Raw genomic sequence first — 19061 nt, 5'->3', positions numbered from 1 at the left:
GAGTGTGTGAATGTTCAATTTTGGAGACAGGGTGTTTAACTTTCATAAGATTATTTTAAAAATAATTGAATGACCCCAAAATGCTAGGAATCAATGCTTTCTAAGGTAGATACACTTTCAGGGAATTATAAGTGAAATGATTGGGTGAAAGTGTATGTGTGTGTGTGTATGCATACATAAATATATGCACATGTCATCTTCTGCCACCAATTTACATGATCCAAAAATTGTTCATGTTTCTATACTTACTATTATAAGAGGTCAAGTATGGTAAATGTCTGTACTCTATGGAGTTGCTGAAAGTGTTTTTTGAGATTTCCAAGTTGACTAATATGTAACTCCCTTTCAAAACACACACAAAAATATTGGCTTGTATAATCACTATCTCAATGAGGAAGAGAAGTGAAATCTTATAAATTACTGACTTAAATATAAGATGGCTATATTGGAGATGTCTAACAACCTTTTAACTTAAAAGGAAATGTGCAAAGAAAAAATAGTGGTTTTTTTTTCTCTATTACTGATCTAATGTTGTTCTTAAGCCATACACTGCTGGATATCAAGAGGAAAAAAATGTTATGTTTTCCAAGTAAAAGTGTTAAGTTTCTTCTGGTCTAAGGAGTAGTTATACAAGGTTTGCATTTTTTAGAGAGAAGAGTGAAATATATAGAAATTAAAGTAGTATGATACCCGGATTTGCTTTAAAATATTTTTGCGAGAATAGGAAGGTGCGGGGGTGGGGGAGGGGAGGGGAGAGCAGAACGCGGGAGGGCATAGGAGAAAAAGAAATAGAAACCAAAAAAAAGCTTTTTCATAACGAGTCTGCAGCCAGAACATGAGTGTTGTGAAAATTACCACTAAATCAAAGCCAAAACGAGAAAGAAATGACTCATATCAGCATCATCATTAATAGACATGTAGATTAGGGTAAGTCCACCACTACTGGCCATCTGACCTACAAGTGTGGGGTGATCAACAAAAGAACCATTGAAAAGTTTGAGAAGGAGGCTGCTGAGATGGGAGACGGCTCCTTCAAGTATCTCAGATTTTAAACGAGTGAAACAAAGAATTATTGGTGTTAACAAAATGGATTCCACTGAGCCACCCTACAGCCATAAGAGATAAGAGGGAATCATTAAGGAAGTCAGCATGTACATTACAAAAAGTGGCTACAACCCTGACACAGTAGCATGTGTGCCAATTTCTAGTTGGAATGGTGAGAACGTGCTGGAGCCAAGTGCTAATATGCTTTGGTTCAGGGACGAAAAGTCACCTATAAAGATGACAATGCCAGCGGAACCATGCTGCTTTCTTGAAACTCTGCAATACATCCTACCAACAATTCATCCAACTGACAAGACCTTGAGTCTGCCTCTCCAGGATGTCTACAGAATTGGTGGTATTGGAACTCTTTCTGCAGCCTGAGTGGAGACTGGGATTCCCAAACCCAGCACAGTGCTCACCTTTGCTCCAGTCGACGTTACAACTGAAGTAAAGTCTGTTGAAATGCACCATGAAGCTTCGAGTGAAGCTCTTCCTGGGGACAATGTGGGCCTCAATGCCAAGAACATATCTGTCAAAAATGTCTGTCATGGCAATGTTGCTGGTGACAGGAAAAATGACCCATCGGTGGGAGCAACTACTTTCACTGCTCTGGTGATTATCCTCCACTATCCAGGCCAAATCAGTGCTGGCTATGCCGCTATTCTGGATTGTCAAACAGTTCACATTGCTTGCGATTTTGCCGAGTTAAGGGGAAAGATTGATCACTATTCTTGTAAGAAGCTGGAAGATGGTCCTACATTCTTGAAATTGGGTGAAGCTGTTGTCACTGAAATTGTTTCTGGCAAACCCAGGTGGGTTGAGAGATTCTCTGACTGTTCTTCTTTGGGTCATTTTGCAGTTTGTCATATGAAACAGATAATTGCTGTGGGTGTCATCAAAGCAGCAGACAAGGGGGCTGCTGGAGGAAGCTAGGTCACCAAGTCTGCCCAGAAAGCTCAGAAGGCTAAACGCATATTATCCCTACTACCTGACACCTCAGTCTTAATCAATGGTGGAAGAACAGTCTCAGAACTATTTCTTTCAACTAGCCATTTAACTTTAATAATAAAAGACCAGTTAATGATAACATTGCCTTGTAAAATCTTCAGAAGGAAAGGAGAATGTTTTGCGAACCATTTTGGTTTCTTTTTCATGAGGCAGTTTTAAGTTATTAGTTTTCAAAATCAGTACATTTTAACAGAAAAAAACAAAAATCTGTCACAGAATTTTGACACCCATTAAGGCAAAGTTTAATGCGGAATAAAAGAAAGAGAAAAAGAAAGATAGGTTATGTGTCCACGGCAACAAATTGATGATTCTAGAATCAGAATATATGGCAGTTCATTACACTATTTTCTTTAATGTTTTGATGTTTGAAACCTTTATTAAATAATTTTTTTCTTTAAAAGAGTCTGAGCAGAAAATATTTAAAGTAAATGCTCAGTCTTTCAGTTATTTCCTCCTCTGGCATCTGGGCACATGACGCAGTTTATGGGAAATTTTTGTGCTGAGGGACAGGGGGCTTTCACCCCACACCCTCAGGCCCGTGTGCGCTATCTTCTGGGATTTGAGGATTTTGCTTATATCCATGGTTAGGTGGCCTACTAGGGTCACATTGTGTCTGGAATTAGTTCCTTCCAGTGGGTTCTTGGTCTCACTGACATCAAGAATAAAGCCACGGACCCTCGCAGTGTTACAGTTCTTAAAGATGATGTGTCCAGAGTTTGTTCCTTCAGATGTTCAGATGTGTCCAGAGTTTCTCCTCCTGGTGGGTTCATGGTCTTGCTGACTTCAGGAGCGAAGCCACAGACCTTTGCAGTGAGTGTTACAGCTCTTAAAGGTGGCACATCCAGAGTTGGAGTCGTTCGTTCATTCCTCCCGGTGGGTTCGTGGTCTCACTGGCTTCAGGAGTGAAGCTGCAGACCGCCACAGTGAGTGTTACAGCTCATAAAAGTAGTGTGGACCCAAAGAGTGAGCAGCAGCACAATTTATTTTGACTAGAGAAAGAACAAAGCTTCCACATTGCAGAACGGGAACCAAGCGGATTGCCCCTACTGGTTGGGGTGGCCAGCTTTCATTCCCTTATTTGGCCCCTCCCATGTCTCTCTGATTTGTCCATTTTACAGAGTGCTGATTGGTCCATTTTACAGTGTGCTGATTGGTGCACTTTTACAGAGTGCTGATTGGTGCATTTACAATCCTTTAGCCAGACACAGAGCACTGATTGGTGCATTTACAATCCTTTAGCTAGACACAAAAGTTCTCCAAGTCTCCACCGACCCAGATGCCCAGCTGGCTTCACCTCTCAACATCTCAGATGACTTGTTTTGGTGCTGTTAAGTTGTTGCTAGTTGGTCTGGCTCACTGGGCTCTCATGGTGGCACCTGTTATTGTCCTCAGCCATTTGCCACCAGAAGGAAAATCTCTACACTCTTCATCCTGACCTCAGGTCTGAACCACTTCACATGTCTTACCATCATCTCTAAACCACAATGCCCAACACACAAACACACACTCACACACGTGGAGGTTGGGATAGCAGAGGGAATCTCTGAATGCCTTGCATGTCAGGGTTGGCCATGAGGCACCAGGAACCTCAAGTTTATGCCTCAAAAGCTAGTTCTGCTAATATTGCATTACAGCTCTAAATCATGATGTCTTACTCAAGTAAATATGTAGGTTGCTCTGGAGGATCTGCCAGGGAAAGCAGACAACCAGCCCCGACACCCTCAGCTTTCCCAATATGCATCTCGATTTGCTATGGCAGTCCCCTCCCCAGCTCCACTGCCACAATATTCAACCCAAAAAAGCCACAAGCAAAGACACTACCCTTCTCTCTACTTCAAATCATTTATTTAAAAATACATCTTTGTATTATCTAACTTTGATTCTAAATATGGAAATTTGCAGAACCCAAATATTGCCCCAATCCTTAGCCCAGGTACATCATTTTGGATAAGTCAGAACCTGAGTGAAAAGATAACTGCATAACTTTAAGTCTTCCAGTCCCAAGTTCATCCTTCTTTCTATAGTACCTTCTTAAGCATGTCTTTACTAATTTTTTAATCATACTCCAATCCATATTTAATTAACAATGGAGCTGAATGATGTTCACAGGTGTTTTCTATGTCATAGCCACAGTGATCTAAGTTCAGTAACCCTGGAATTAGAGATAGGGATAAGATATTAAATCAGCAATGAGAAGCACCATGAATGAAAATAGATGCTTATTCACTGCAAAGGAATAATGATGCCTCTGCACCTCTGCACTCTGAAATAAAAATGGTCACTAGAAAAATGTTTGTATTTTGTACTTAAGCAGAGAACAAATTAGACGTAAGTTCTAAATACAAGTAATCACAAGGATCCTTTGTATTTCAAGTAAGTCCTTTTTTTTTTGTAGGTTCATAGTCATGCAAATTACAAATATATATTGCTGAATTAATTTTATTTCAATTCGAGGTGGGCTATCTTTGGCTATTTTAAATTATCTTGGAAAACTTTGGGAAGAACACTAGATTTGGCAAAGGAATTCAACTTCAATATATTATCTTTGTATGTCTTCTCAAATTAGCAAAATTTATTTTCCTCAGTGTATCTTAATATATAGTTTAAGTTGGGAGGCCGAGGCGGGCAGATCACGAGGTCAGGAGATCGAGACCATCCTGGCTAACACGGTGAAACCCCGTCTCTACTAAAAAACACAAAACATTAGACGGGCGTGGTGGCGGGCACCTGTAGTCCCAGCTGCTCGGCAGGCTGAGGCAGGAGAATGGTGTGAACCTGGAAGGCGGAGCTTGCAGTGAGCCAAGATCACGCCACTGCCCTCCAGCCTGGGCGACAGAGCCAGACTTCGTCTCAAAAAAAAAAAAAAAAAATATATAGATAGATAGATAGATAGATAGATAGATAGATAGATAGATAGATATAGATATAGTTTAAGGCCTTCAGAACTAACAATTTCAGCTATACAAAATTCTATGATTAGTAAATTTGAGTCAGGGACTATAAAAGATCAGTGCAACTTCTTCTTTATCCTTGGACATAATGTATTTTCCACAAAGCTTAGCAACTGAAAGTAAAAGAAAGCTTATCTGTTGTGTTGTCGTTTGTTGTGTTGGTTGTTATTTGGCTGTGTCCACAGATCACGGGTTTGCCCATTTTTCATTTTCTATGAGCCCTATCTTCCAAAGGCCTTCTGAAACTTTATTTCAAGATCTGTTTTCAAGATACACTCAGGAACACACTGGTTCAGTATTTCATAGCTCATCACTGAATTCCTAAAGATTACAGTACAGTATCTTCAATTCCCTGGGATTTTCTATACCCCACTGAGTTCCATACCTAATGGATCGACTTGCACTCTTATTGTCTTGAAAATATATTAATAGGAATTTTATATTTTTAAGTCCATTAAACATTCAGATGTCTGCACTCAGAATCTACACCAACTCTTTTTTGATCACTGGTCCAAGTATATAACTTTTATTGGATCAGCAACTCTCCACAGTTCTATCTATAGTGTTCCTTACCTCAGAAAATGGCAGTGTTCTTCCATGAGCTCAGTCTGAAAACCTTAGAGATAGCCTCCACTCTTCTCCTTCATTCACACTCCACTTCTAGTCTATCAGTTTTATTTTCAAATATACTTCAAATCTAATCACTGCTTACTACCTTCACTATTTCCATCTGGGTCTAAGTCAGCATCATTGCCATGTTAGATTAGTTTCCTAACAGGTCTTCATGCTTCCAACTTGAATACCCTTCCATCACTCCCAACACACACACACACAAAATTATTTACACCACAATCAAAACGATACTATAAAATACCTTTACTTATTTATGTAGCACACACTTCCATGCATTAGTTTGTGCCAGGAACTGCTCAAAACACTTTACAAATATTAACTATTTTAATACTTATTCTAATCCTATGTAGCAGGGACCATGATTATCCCACTTTACAGGAAAGAAAACAGAGGCACAGAGAAAATAATAATAATTTGCCCAAAGTCACCCAGCTAACAGGTCGGAAAACCAGGACTCAACCCCGGCAGCCTTAGCTCCAGACTGCATTCACTCAGAGCATGTCACTGTCTTGCCTGAGAACACTCATCATCTTCACATCTCACACAGAGTGAAAGCCCGAGTCCCCAAAGGGCTTACTAGAGTCACATGTCACTGGTCTACCTTAGACAAACCATGAATTTTCCCATCTCAGGGTCTTTGATCCATCCCTCTGCCAAGAACACTCATCTTCCATGTATATATTTGTCTCGCCCTCTCTCTTCCTTCAGATTCCTGAGCAAAGACCAGTGAGCACTTCCTAAATTCACACCTGTGCCTTGCCAAATTTCTTTACTCTGCTTTATTTTTCTCTGGAGCACTTACTACCGCCTAAATATATGCATTTGTCTGTTTGCTTTTGTCTACTCCTCCCCTTGAAGATGTAAGCTCTGTGAGGCAAGGGCTTTGTCCTTTGTTCCCTGCTGAATCTCCAGTGCCTAGAATGTAGGAGGCCCTTAATTACCATCTGTTGGACAACTTAAGAATTATGGCACGAATCACAAAGATCAATGTGTAGAAGAAACATTTGTGAAAGAGGAAGTAGGCAATTTTGACTTCACTCTTTCTGTCCTGCTGCTTTGACTCCAGTGCTATTTAGCCTGACATTTTAACCCTACTGTTTGCTTTTTGCTTCAACAGGACCCACAATAAAGTGATTCAACATATATAGACGATTAGATTTGTAATGCCATGAGCCAACCCTGGATATAAAATAATCCTAAAATATTTGTGGAAGATTATTCACAGTTTTCTTATGGTTTTGATAAAATTTAAATATAACACTTTAAATCATGTATAACTATAGTACAACTCCAAGGAAAAGCAGTATGGAGAGTCTCAAAGAACCAAAAATAGAAGTACCATTCAATCTAGAATCCCAACACTGCATATCTACCCAAAAGAAAAAAAAAAATCATTTTTCCAAAAAGATACCTGCATTCGTATGTTTATCACAGCACTACTATTCATAATAGCAAAGATATGGAATCAACCTAAGTGTCCATCAAAGAATGACTAGATTAAAAAAAAGTGATATATATATATATACACACACACACATATATATACACACACACATCATGAAATACCACCCAGCCATAAAATATGTCTTTTGCAACAACATGAATGGAACTGAAGGCTGTTATTCTAAGTCAAATAACTCAAACAGAAAACCAGATACCACATGGTCTCACTTATAAATGGGAGCTAAACAGCTAAACACGGACATAGACAGTGAAATAGACACAGGAAATTCAGAAGGGTAGGAGGATGGTACAGGGTTTAGGGATGAGAAATTACCTAATGGGTACAGTATACACTATTTGGGTGATGGTCACAGTGAAAGCTTAGACTTAACCACTACGCAATATGTTCATGTAACCAAACTGCACTTTTATCCCCTAAAATATATTTAAATAAACAAATCACATATAATTAATATTGTTAGTAAAAATAATCACAAATATTCTACTCATGGGAAAATTTTTTATAGTTTAAAACTGACAAAACCTATATTTCATCAGTATAATTAATACCACGGAGGACGGTGGATCTCCCCAGGGTGGAACACCGGAATCGTCATCCTCCTCCAGACTCCCAGGTTCCTCCACCACCCATCAGAGTCCTCCTTCGGCCGTTACCGGCCCAGGGCCTCCCAGGTGATGAGGGCCGAGTACCCTCTGGAGGGAGCCATGCAGCCGTGACTTCCAGAGCCCTTGGGGCAGCAGACTGGCTGATTCGTCCTAATCCTTTGACGAAAACTGTGACACAAGATGGCCACAAATAAGCCCAAGGGTCAGAACTCTTTCATCTTACACAAGGTCATCATGGTGGACAGCGGCAGTGTGGGCAAGTCAGCTCTGACTCTATGTGTCCAGAGTTGGCTCCTTCCTGTAGGTTCCTGGTATCTCTGACTTCAAGAATGAAGCTGCCAACCTTTGCGGTGAGTGTTACAGTTCTTAAAGGTGGCACAGACCTGAATAATGAGCTGCAGCAAGATTTATTGTGAAGAGCAAAAGAACAAAACTTCCATAGCGCAGAAGACAACCCAAGCAGGTTGCCTGCTGCTAGAAGGGATGGCCAGCTTTTATTCCCTTATTTGTCCCCTCCCATGTCCTCCTGATTGGTCCATTTTACAGAATGCTGATTGGTCCATTTTACAGAGTGCTGACTGGTCCATTTTACAAACCTCTATCTAGCTACAGAGTGCTGATTGGTGCAGTTTACAAACCTCTAGCTAGCTACAGAGTGCTGATTGGTGGGTTTTTACAGAGCACTGATTGGTGCATTTTACAAACGTCTTGTAAGACAGAACAGTTCTCCAAGTACCCACTCGACCCAGGAAGTCCAGCTGGCTTCACCACTCATCTACAGTTCATGTACAATGAGTTTGTGGAGGAATATGAGCCTACCGAAGCAGACAGCTATCAGAAGGGAGCTCGGGATGGGGAAGAAGTACGGATCTATATTGTAGATACAGCTGGGCAGGAGGACTAGGCTGCAATTAAAGACAGCTACTTCCTCTGTGTCTTTTCTATTACAGAAATGGAATCCTTTGCAGCTACAGTTGGCTTCGGGAACAGATTTAAGAGTAAAAGAAGATGTGATTATTCCATTTCTACTGGTTGCTAACAAATCAGATTTAGAAGATAAAAGGTGGGTTTCCGTAGAAGAGGCAAAAAACAGAGCTGACTAGTGGAGTGTTAACTATGTGGAAACATCTGCTGAAACACGAGCTAATGTTGACAAGATATTTTTTGACTTAATGAGAGAAATTCAAGTGAGAAAGATGGAAGACAGCAAAGAAAAGAGTGGAAAAAGAAGAGGAAAAGTTTAGCCAAGACAATCAAAGAAAGATGCTGCATTTTATAATCAAATCTCTCTTATATTGACTATACTAATAAATATAATTTGTAACTATTGCCACTGAAGGCTCAATTGATTGAAATTACTTTAACATTTTGGTAACTGTTGTATATCACTGAAAGCATGAATTGGAACTGCAGTGAAATTCAAATTTACTTAAAAAAGAAATTAATGTGGCTTCACCAAGAAGCAAAGTTCAACTTATTTAGCAATTGCCAACAATTATCATGGTCCTGAATGTAGTGTGTGAGCTTGTTTCTCTGGCAGTCTTTCCTGAAATATTAAAGAGGTGAGATGGGGGTGAGGAGAAGGAGGAAAGAGGACTTCCTCTGGTATTTTGTTATAAAGCTTACATTTAATATCACATTAAAATATCTTGGTTTTCTACTGCCTTGAAAAATGACAATTGTGAACATGATAAACTGTTCCACTTTTTAAAACCATTGTTATGCAAAATTTAGAAGAAAAAGTTATTGGAATGGTTGTTGCATATAGTTAAACTGAGAGTAATTCATCTGTGAATCTGATTTAATTTACCTGGTGATTCACTGAGTGAAGTGGTGTAAACTTGTACATGGAAATTTTTGAATATGCTTTAATTTAGAAACAGAAAAATACCTGGTTATATCATTCTGGGTGTGTTCTTACTGACACCAGGGGTCCACTGCCCCATGTGTCCTGGTGAGAAAATATATGCCCAGCATGGAGGACAGTTTTTGTGTAGAAGATTCTTGAGAAGTAACTGCCTGCCAGGAGCCTGTCCAAATTTAAAATGTGTGCCATACTCTGGTTCTTGAAAATAAGATTCCAGAGCTCTTTGATAGTTTTTAATAAACTTCAAGTTCATTTAAAATGAAGGGCCAGCATATACTTGTAAGATAATTTCAACTGCAATTATTCAGCACCAGTTATATTTGAATGAACCCTGTTTTTCTCTAAGATGCTGGTCCCTGGAAATCACTTTCTGCCAGTGGTGAGCATGTAAGTGTTAAGTTTTTGATCTCCTGAGAGCAGGGCACAGGAAGAAAATGTCAATAGTGCTAATGCATTTTGCGCTGTTGAATGAAGAACACTGTAGCTACATTTTCAGAAGTTAACATCAAGCAGTCAAACCTGCGTACAGTGCAGAAAACATGTTTGTCATACACTGACCAAACATCAGGCTATGTCACCATTGTGTGGTGTTCCTGCAGGAAGAATTCTAGCATGCTATTTGGGGACATAATTTCAATGGAAAATATGCCACTGTCCGATATTTTTTTCCTTTTGGCAGTGGAACTATGACAGTTGATTCAACAGAGTATTTTTTTCCTTTTGCTCAGTCCTGACTTAAACAGGTGAAAGATGTGTTCAGGCATTCCAGGTAACAGGCGTGTATGTAAAGTTAAAAACAGGCTTTCTAGGAACTCATTCCTTAGATATTACATCCAATTTCTCATGTTAAGTATTTGTCCTTAAAGGGTTTGAGACACACATCTTTCATTTTGTATTTCTCATAGGCTATGCCGTGTGCAGAATTCAAGTTACCAGTGTAACACTGGCCAGCAGGCCCAGAAATCTCCATGTGTACTCATTACAGTCTTATTTAACCAGAGGTCCTAACCACTAACATTGTGACTTTGCTTTGAGACCTTTCCTTTCCTGGGTACTGAGGTGCTGTGAGGCCAACTGACAAAGATGCATCATGTGTCTTAGGCTGATGCCACTACCCGATGTGTTTAGTTGCAATTTGAGCCATTTAAAGACCAATAAACTTCTCTTTAAAATACATATATTTAAATTAAATAATACACATATAATTTACACCCACAAGAATAGAGCAAGTAATAAGTATACTTTATACAAATAGTCAATAAAAATAAAGTTAATAGTTAAACCTGTACATTTTAGTCACTTAAAAATATTTACGGGCCAGGCACAGTGGCTCACACCTGTAATCCCGGAACTTTGGGAGGCCAAGGCGGGTGGATCACCTGAGGTGGGGAGTTCAAGACCAGCCTGACCAAGATGGCGAAACCCCATCTCTACTAAAAATACAAAATTAGCCAGCTGTGGTGGTGCATGCCTGTAATCCCAGCTACTCAGGAGGCTGAGGCAGGAGAATTGCTTGAACCCAAGAGGCAGAGGCTGCAGTGAGCAGAGATTGCAACATTGCACTCCAGTGGGCAACAAAGAGTGAAACTCTATCTCAAAAAAAAATTATATATATATATATGTGTGTGTGTGTGTGCACGTATATATATATGTGTGTGTTTGTGTATGTATCTATCTATATATCCATATATACATACATAGCTTTTATTGTTGCAGGCACTGTTTTAAGAGCTTTTTTAAAAAAGTAACTGATTTACTCTCATAAAATATTTTGTGAGTTAGATGCTAATACTAATATGATCGTTTTTCACAGATGAAAAGGAAACAGAGAAGTAACTTGCCCCAAGTGGCACAGTAAGCAGTGACAGAGCCAGAGCTGGAACTCATCAGTCTCATTCTAGAGTCTGTTCGATGCTCTGCCTTCTTTCTAATAATTCTTTATTATTGATTAGAAAATTACAAATTTACATCATCTTATCAGAATTTAGATCTGCAGAATTTAGCACAATCAAGTTAAACTTGTTAGAATAAGATCGTGGCTTTTGCAGGGATATGGGTGGAGCTAGAGGCCATTACCCTTAGCAAACGAACATAGGAACAGAAAACCAAACCCCACAGGTTCTCACTTTTAGGTCAGAGCTGAATAATGCGAACACATGGACACATGGAAGGGAACAATACACACTGGGGCCTATGGGAGGATAGAGGGTGGAAGAAGAGAGAGAATCAGGAAAAGTAACTGTTGGATACTAGGCTAAGTGCCTGGGTGATGAAATGATCCACACAACAAACTCCCATGACACAAGTTTACCTATGTAACAACCTGCACACTTTCCCCTGAACTCAAAAGTTTAAAAAAGAGAAATAATAACCACAAAAGAAAACTCACAATGGCAAAAGCTCAATCAACACAGTTTGATATGAACTATGATTTAATAATTTCCAGAATTTTCAGTAATTTCCACCAAAAAAGTTGAGGGCAGCAAAAGCAACTTCTGAAAACTAAAATTAAAAATTTTTTAAAATTAAGAGACAAAAACATGCCATGCAAAATAGTTATCAAACAGTGAAACAGGTTTCATGCAGTTTGCTTTTAATACCAGCCAAGATGGACTCAGTAATGGTATGGTAACAGACAGCAATCACACTTTAGTCTTTCTGTGATTTGAAGTGAAAAGCTCACTGATTTTTACTGAAAGTCTCAAGAGAAGGTAACGTGACAGACATGTAGTATGAATGTCATTGTTTGTGGTGTCAAGCATCTCATATTTCACTGGCCACAGCAAGTCACACACCCAGGTCTCCCTTTAGGCAAGTTGTGCCATGCCCTGAATACTCAGAAATAGGAGAGCCACTTATTAACAAGCAGTTAGTTCAATCAAAAGTAATCAGCATGTGGTTCCCAGATAAATATACAAAATTAGCACACTGATTAGAAGGAAGACAGAGCAGCAGGAAATGCCTGTAGGGCAGCCAACCAACGTTTTCTGCCACCATAAATGCTGGCAGTAATAAACGTCATGACAAAGCCAGCATTCATTAAGAGCTCAGAAAATGCCAGGCACTGTGCTTCTTATGTGTTTTCTTATTTAATTCCCAAGTCCTACAAGGTAAGCACAGGATTGCCTATGTCACAGAAAGGAAAACTGAAGAACGAAGATTAAAATACCTTTGCAGATCTTAGAGCTGGTAAATGTTGAAGCTGGGATGAGAACCTAAGCAGTCCGATCAATACTCCCTCTTAGAACTACTCCCTCATTGTGCTTCCCTTCTGAATTGCACATGATTCAGAGGGTGGAGCACTTTCTCTCTGGATATTCCTGGCTTTGCAATAGTATTCATCTCTGGATCTTGAGTGCAAAATAAAATTTGACCCTGGTGGTTTAGCTATAACTGGAAAGGACAACTTCCACAACATTTTCTCAGAAAGCCTGTTGCCAAGATCATCGAGAACAGCATGTGCTCCTCCAGATTACAGTGATAAGAAGGTTAATGTTCCTGAGAGCCGCAAGTCCTGATGAAGCAGCCCTTCTCTGGGAGAGGGACATTTCCGCTGGCCTCCGCTGAGTACTGTGCATTGGCTTTTTAGGGAGGAACTGGCTGAAACTGCTGGAAAACCACATCCATGGGATTCATGCTGTTGGAAAGGCCGTCAACAGGAAATGGTCAATAAATTGCCCTAAACCCACGGAACTTGCAGAGGGGCACTGCTGCCATTCTGTCTGGGCATAACCATGCTGTCTACTCACTTGAAGACTATCAGACCCCTTCCCTTCTAAGGCAGGAGTAATTGAAGAAAAAGGGAATCTCTACCTAAATAAGTTGTATTCAAATTATTCACCTACACCTCAGAATTTACGCTAATCATACCAAAATAAAATGTAGCTAGTGCAGCATCTGGTGTCTGCTGAGCTGTAAATCTCTTCAACAGGTGCTTGTTGTTATGGGCTGAGAGACACTGATGATAATGCCCTTGAGGCATTAACCCCCTCCAACACACACACACACACACACACACACACACACACACACACACACCCACCCATGTCTTCCTTATCTTGCCCTAGGTTTTTTTCAAATCAATTGGATCTCTTTCAATACTCTACAGCCCCCTTGGATGCTTTCTTTCATCCTTGGGGTACACAAGGGCTCTGTGAGGAGGCCCTCAGGGCTTTCAGTCCAGGCTCTTCATCATTCCGTGACTGATCTGCTATTCAAACGCCATGATCACCGAGGGATTCTAACAGGCTTCTAGTCTCCCCTGGCTATGCAACAGGTAGGCTACTCTAGGATACAACACATCCATTCCTTTCTGTTTGGGAGGTGGGGAGGACAGGGAGGGCTGGGCAGGATTTGGGTTTCTCCCACTAAATCTTACATCACCATATGTTGTGCTGATTTGGGCATAATCTGCATGCCTTTTTACCTTCAAGATTTTTTATTCGGATATTCAAAGCCAAGCATTTGAACTTTGAAAGACGTTATCTGTCTTAAGTACTTGGCTTTTAAGACTTTTGTCTTTGCTATGACTTTTAAAACCCATCCATCAATCCGACTAACGTCGCCTTTCTAAGCAGTACCTGCTCTCCCCCGAGAGCCACGTGCTACCCAGTGGAGGAGCAGGAAGGAGGTGTCGAGAACTCTGAATAATGGATCTCAACATACTTTTTGTTACATCTGCTTTCTGGAATGCTGAGTGTTTCCTCCTATTTGGAAATTATGCTAATTTATGTTGCATTTAGTATATGCCAGCAACTTCCATGACTTTAACCTTCAGTCCTCACAGAAACACCATGAGTTGAAGCTTTTATCTTTTTTCACTGATAAGAAAAGGGAGTCTTAGAGACATTGATTAACTTGATGAAGTTCACGAAGGTAGTAGGTAGTGGAACCAGGCACTGTGTTAGTCTGTGAATGTATGTAGATTAATGATACAAAGATGACTGCATCGACTGGTGTAAGCATCAAACATGTAAATGAATCTTGGTGGCCCATTTGGCTGGGTCTATTATTGAGGTTTACACACATAGGATGGCCATTTAACTAAGGGTTATGGAAGACTTCCTATAGAGATTCACACCTGAGTTGATTCACGAAGGATAAGCAGAAAAGTTAGACAAGTGAAAAAAAAAAAAAAAAAAAGAGGAAGGGAAAGAAAGGGTATTTCAGGGACTAGGAATAGCATGAACAAAAGCACAAGGGCAAGCTGAAATAGAATGTTTTACTCTCTGCTTTAGGCTATTTCTCCAGTTACCTACAAGTGACCCAAAATTTCATACCTTATAACAATAGTCATCGTGCTCATAAACCTGCAATTTAGACAGGACCTGGTGGGAATAATTCATGTATGCCCTGTCTGGCATCATCGATAGCTCAAAGGCTGGGACTGAATCAACTGAAGGCTCATTTTTACATGTGAGTTGACATTGGCAGTAGACAGACCCTAGCTGAGTCTGTGGGCTAAGAATCCTAGGTAGTCCTGGATGGCTCACGTGGCTGGGCTTCCTCACAGCATGTTGGCCGGGTTGCAAAAGTGAGCATCCCAAGAGATAATAAACCATGTGGAAGCCGTAACACATTTTAAAATTTATTTCATTTTTATTAATACATAATATTTGTACATATTTATGGGGTGCATGCAATATTACACAAATAAAATGTGTAATGATTAAGACAGAGTATTTAGGATATCCATCCCATGAGCATTTATCATTTCTACGCACTGAGAACATTTGAGGTCCTCACTTCTAACTGTTTTGAAATGTACAATACATTCGTAACACATTTTTGACTTAGTCTTGTAAGTTATGCAGTGTCACTTCCACCATATTCAACTTGTTGAAACAGTCACAAAATGCACCCAATTTCCAGGATAAGAGAAAAGGCTTCAACCCTGAGAGGGCAGAGCAGTGTTTTAGAAAAGCACGTAGACGTGGAAATACGACTGTGGTCATTTTTCAAATACACAATATAGTATAACTCTAAACATAAAAGAACAATACAAAATGCAAATACAGTCACTTTCCATAGCTATACTGTGTCTTTCTTGATCTAATCATTCTATTAGCTGCATGAGATCATTGATTGACTCATTGCTTACTAAGAGGGGGTTACTAGCAAAAAGCCAAGAAAAGAATTTAAGTCATTTGCCAGGCATCAGCATGAATTATCCACACAGTAGGCTAAACACAGGAAATCCTGTCATCACTGCACAAAATGCTTGTTGTGTTTTCTTGGCCACATGGCAAACAACCATTCATAAACTTTCTGTAACAAAGACTGATCTAGAAATTGTCAGAAGGCCATGAATGTATTCTTGCAATTGAAAGACCATTTTAAGCTATTTGTCCTAGCCACCACAGGGACCTCTTTTACTAAAGGCAGTGTTAATAAATCTTGACCAAAAATCTCTAATGATTTTGCAGAGCCATTCAGTAAAGGTCCTTATTATCTGTGGAAATATCTTCAAAACGACTTGAATCTTTTACTTCATCTCAGTTACCAGGTCCAACAATCATAGCTCCATGCTATTTAATTGTAATGGGTTGTAAAATGCTACATCCTACAAGGCCCAGGGTGCAAATGTCTCCATACTGCAGGCCATGTCAATGAACTCTAAAGTTGCTACGCTCGGGCAACCTGGAGTGACACTAAAATGATTAGAAGCATCTCTTCTAGAGTCGTTTAACTTTAAATCCTCAGCTTCTTAGTCACCGCCCCTCCCCTCTATGGGCTCATCAGAGACCCGGTAGAGAAGCAATGATTCTTCTCTTTCTCCCACAGTGATGAGAATAGACATGATGGAGAGCAAATGCGGACATAAGCCCTTTTACCACAGAATTTACATTTTAGAAGGAGTGACAGATGTTAATCACACAATTACATAAGTATGAAATATAAATGAAAAGGGATAAATGTTGTGATGCAAAAGCTCCTGGTTCTGTGAGAGTGTATTGTAAAGAAACTGATGTATGTGTAGAGAAGTCTTCAAGTAAGGGGAGGAAGGGTGGAGGAAGAGGAGATAGAGACAGAGAATAACTCAAGCAAGAGCCTGAAGCAGGAGGCATGTGATGAGCTCAAGGAACTGAAAGAAGAAAACGGCATAGCACCAGGATGCTTGGACCTGTGGCCCTAGATGACCGGGGTGGGGGGGGGCCTTGTCCTGAGAACAACGAAGGGCCATTCACAAGGTTTAAGGCTCCAGATATTTTAATTTGTTCCATTCAGGAGCAGGTCTTCCTTAACTACAGAAAGCCACTTCAGGGTAGCCCAGTCGTTTTTTTGTGTTCCCCTTACTGGTCTTCTGCTATAGTTTGTTACCTGGACACTACAGCCGTTGTCCACTTTCTGCAGTGTATGTGATCTCCCTAACATGACTCTTCCTTTCTCAGGGATCTATACACCGCTGACACTTCATCTTCCTAAAGTGCAATTTTCATCACATCACTCTCCTCAGAAACTTCTAGAGGCAAATTCAGGATGGAAGGTAAATTCAAGCACTTCCTCTGTTTTTTCTGTTCCTATATGATCTGTCACCCTCACCACCAGCTCTACTCTTCCCAGAATGAATCTTCTACTTCACCCAAAGTCAGTATTTTTTTTTCCCACCATCACACAAATGCTCATGGCATGCCTCCTTCTTGAAATGATCTTGCTTTCTTCCTGCCCTACTCTTACTCATCCATTAGAACAGTACCCAGATCCCACAACTCTGGAAGTTTCCACAGCCAGTGCAGTTTACATTTATTTCTCTCTCTGGGATCTGAGAGCTCTTGTTACCTCTATTCTTCATATGTGTAACTAGTCATAAATGAATGCACATTTGCATTCTGTAACTGTTCAGATAGGTTTATCGTGCTTCCATCAAGGACACAAGTTTTTGTCATCAGAAGCCACAATTTCTATATTACTCATAGCTCTTAGTTGAAGGGTAAACTTGAGGGAAGAGGACAGGAGTCATTCAAGGATCTACACACACACACTGCAGAATGAGTCATTCTATTTCATGAGCAACAGTGACATCTAGTGGTTGACAGGTTCCATGGCTTCTTCCTACCTTAATAGACAAGGCATTTAGAAAGAGAATATTACAGAATATTTAATGAACCCAAGTTATTCCCACCAAGTACACTGCTTATGAAGGTATTTAAAATATGGATTTATGTGTTCTGCCTGCCCAAAGGCTTCCCGCATCCTCCTGCGGTCCAACGACCCACAAACTGCTGGTAAGAGGTCCCTGCGTGAGCTCCTTGCAAACCACAACTTCCCTTTCCCATAGGAAGATCACCAGAAATTTTCATGGAGATTATGCGATTTTCAACTTTCTGCTTCCTGTGAAGATAGAGGTTTATGTGGATAAATATTTATTTTGGAAATAAAGTATGTAATTGAGTAGGAAACTTGAGATGATAAATATGATAGCCAGAGTAGAAACGCACTTGAAAGCCAAATGAGAGAAAGTCAGTGTGGCGTAGAGGAAGTTTGCGGGCTTTGGCTTCTGACGGACTTGGGATCGGATGCCAGGTCTTCCCATAAAGTCACGTGATCGTTATCACAGACTGAGGTCTCTGGGACGCCATCTTCACATCCCAAACATGAAGGCGACGTCTATACAGCCTACCGGGCGGCTTGGGGGAGGATTCGATGCAATCCTATATAGTAAGGTTTCGGCCTGGAGTAGGTAGCCCATAAATAATAGCTATTCCTATGGCTTTACATTTTACTGGAAATAATTGTCCTCCTCTTTCCAATGTGATATTTGTTAAAACCAAAAATCTGGTTTTTTATCTGAAATTGTCAGTAACTCATTCTGATCTTCATTTAAATTACCTCGTTGCTTCTGATTTCCGATGTTTATGCTGCAAAATAATGAGGCTGAGGAAAATATCTCAAATCTCTGAAAATTACGTAGGAATTCTAATCTGCCATAGACCTCAAAATCTGAATAATGATGAAGGGTGTAGAAGAACTGGAGCAGACTATAATTATTGTTATATATAACTGTTGAAAAAGTGACCCTTTTAACTCAAGGAACCTGGCTTTGTGGCAGGAGAAAACAGGCCTAGGAATAAATATGTAAACAAATTGATCGCAAGAAAATATTGTGCAGTCCTGATTTCTGTGGCCCCCCTGTGGGCAGCACGGGAATCACAATCACCCCTATAAAACGTGTTTCCTTAGAAAACATCATCTTGGTCTTCTAAGCTTTACCTGAACCTAAGGGAAAGCAAGATCTTGTTTCAAAAGTTTACTTTGTTGCTTATTATTTGGAATGTAGCAAACATTTTTCGTATATTAAGTATTATTATATACAATGGTTTATTTCACAGCCAATCCCACAGATTAATGCCACAGACAGGCTTCATTACGTAACTCCACAAATAGGACTGGCATAGGTAGCAAAAATGGAGTGATGTTCCTTTGGGAATACAGAATAATAGAATTTCTGCGCTAGAAGAAATTTGAGATCTCCATTCTAAATTCTAAGT

General features: G+C 40.0%; 1 long non-coding RNA gene and 1 pseudogene across 1 annotated transcript in view; one reads left to right on the top strand and one right to left on the bottom strand.

Annotated features, from left to right (window-relative positions):
- Positions 1-12908, bottom strand: part of LOC103226404 (uncharacterized) — a 148788-nt gene extending 135880 nt beyond the window's left edge. The window contains exon 1 of the long non-coding RNA XR_494814.3: positions 12743-12908. This is a non-coding gene — a long non-coding RNA (uncharacterized lncRNA). The remainder of the gene's footprint in view (positions 1-12742) is intronic.
- Positions 7887-8985, top strand: LOC103226406 (ras-related protein Ral-A-like; annotated as a pseudogene).
- Positions 12909-19061: the final 6153 nt, after the last annotated feature.

Source organism: Chlorocebus sabaeus, chromosome 21 (genome assembly GCF_047675955.1).
Source record: "Chlorocebus sabaeus isolate Y175 chromosome 21, mChlSab1.0.hap1, whole genome shotgun sequence".
Lineage (NCBI taxonomy): Eukaryota > Metazoa > Chordata > Mammalia > Primates > Cercopithecidae > Chlorocebus > Chlorocebus sabaeus.
This window is presented reverse-complemented; position numbering and strand designations above follow the sequence as displayed.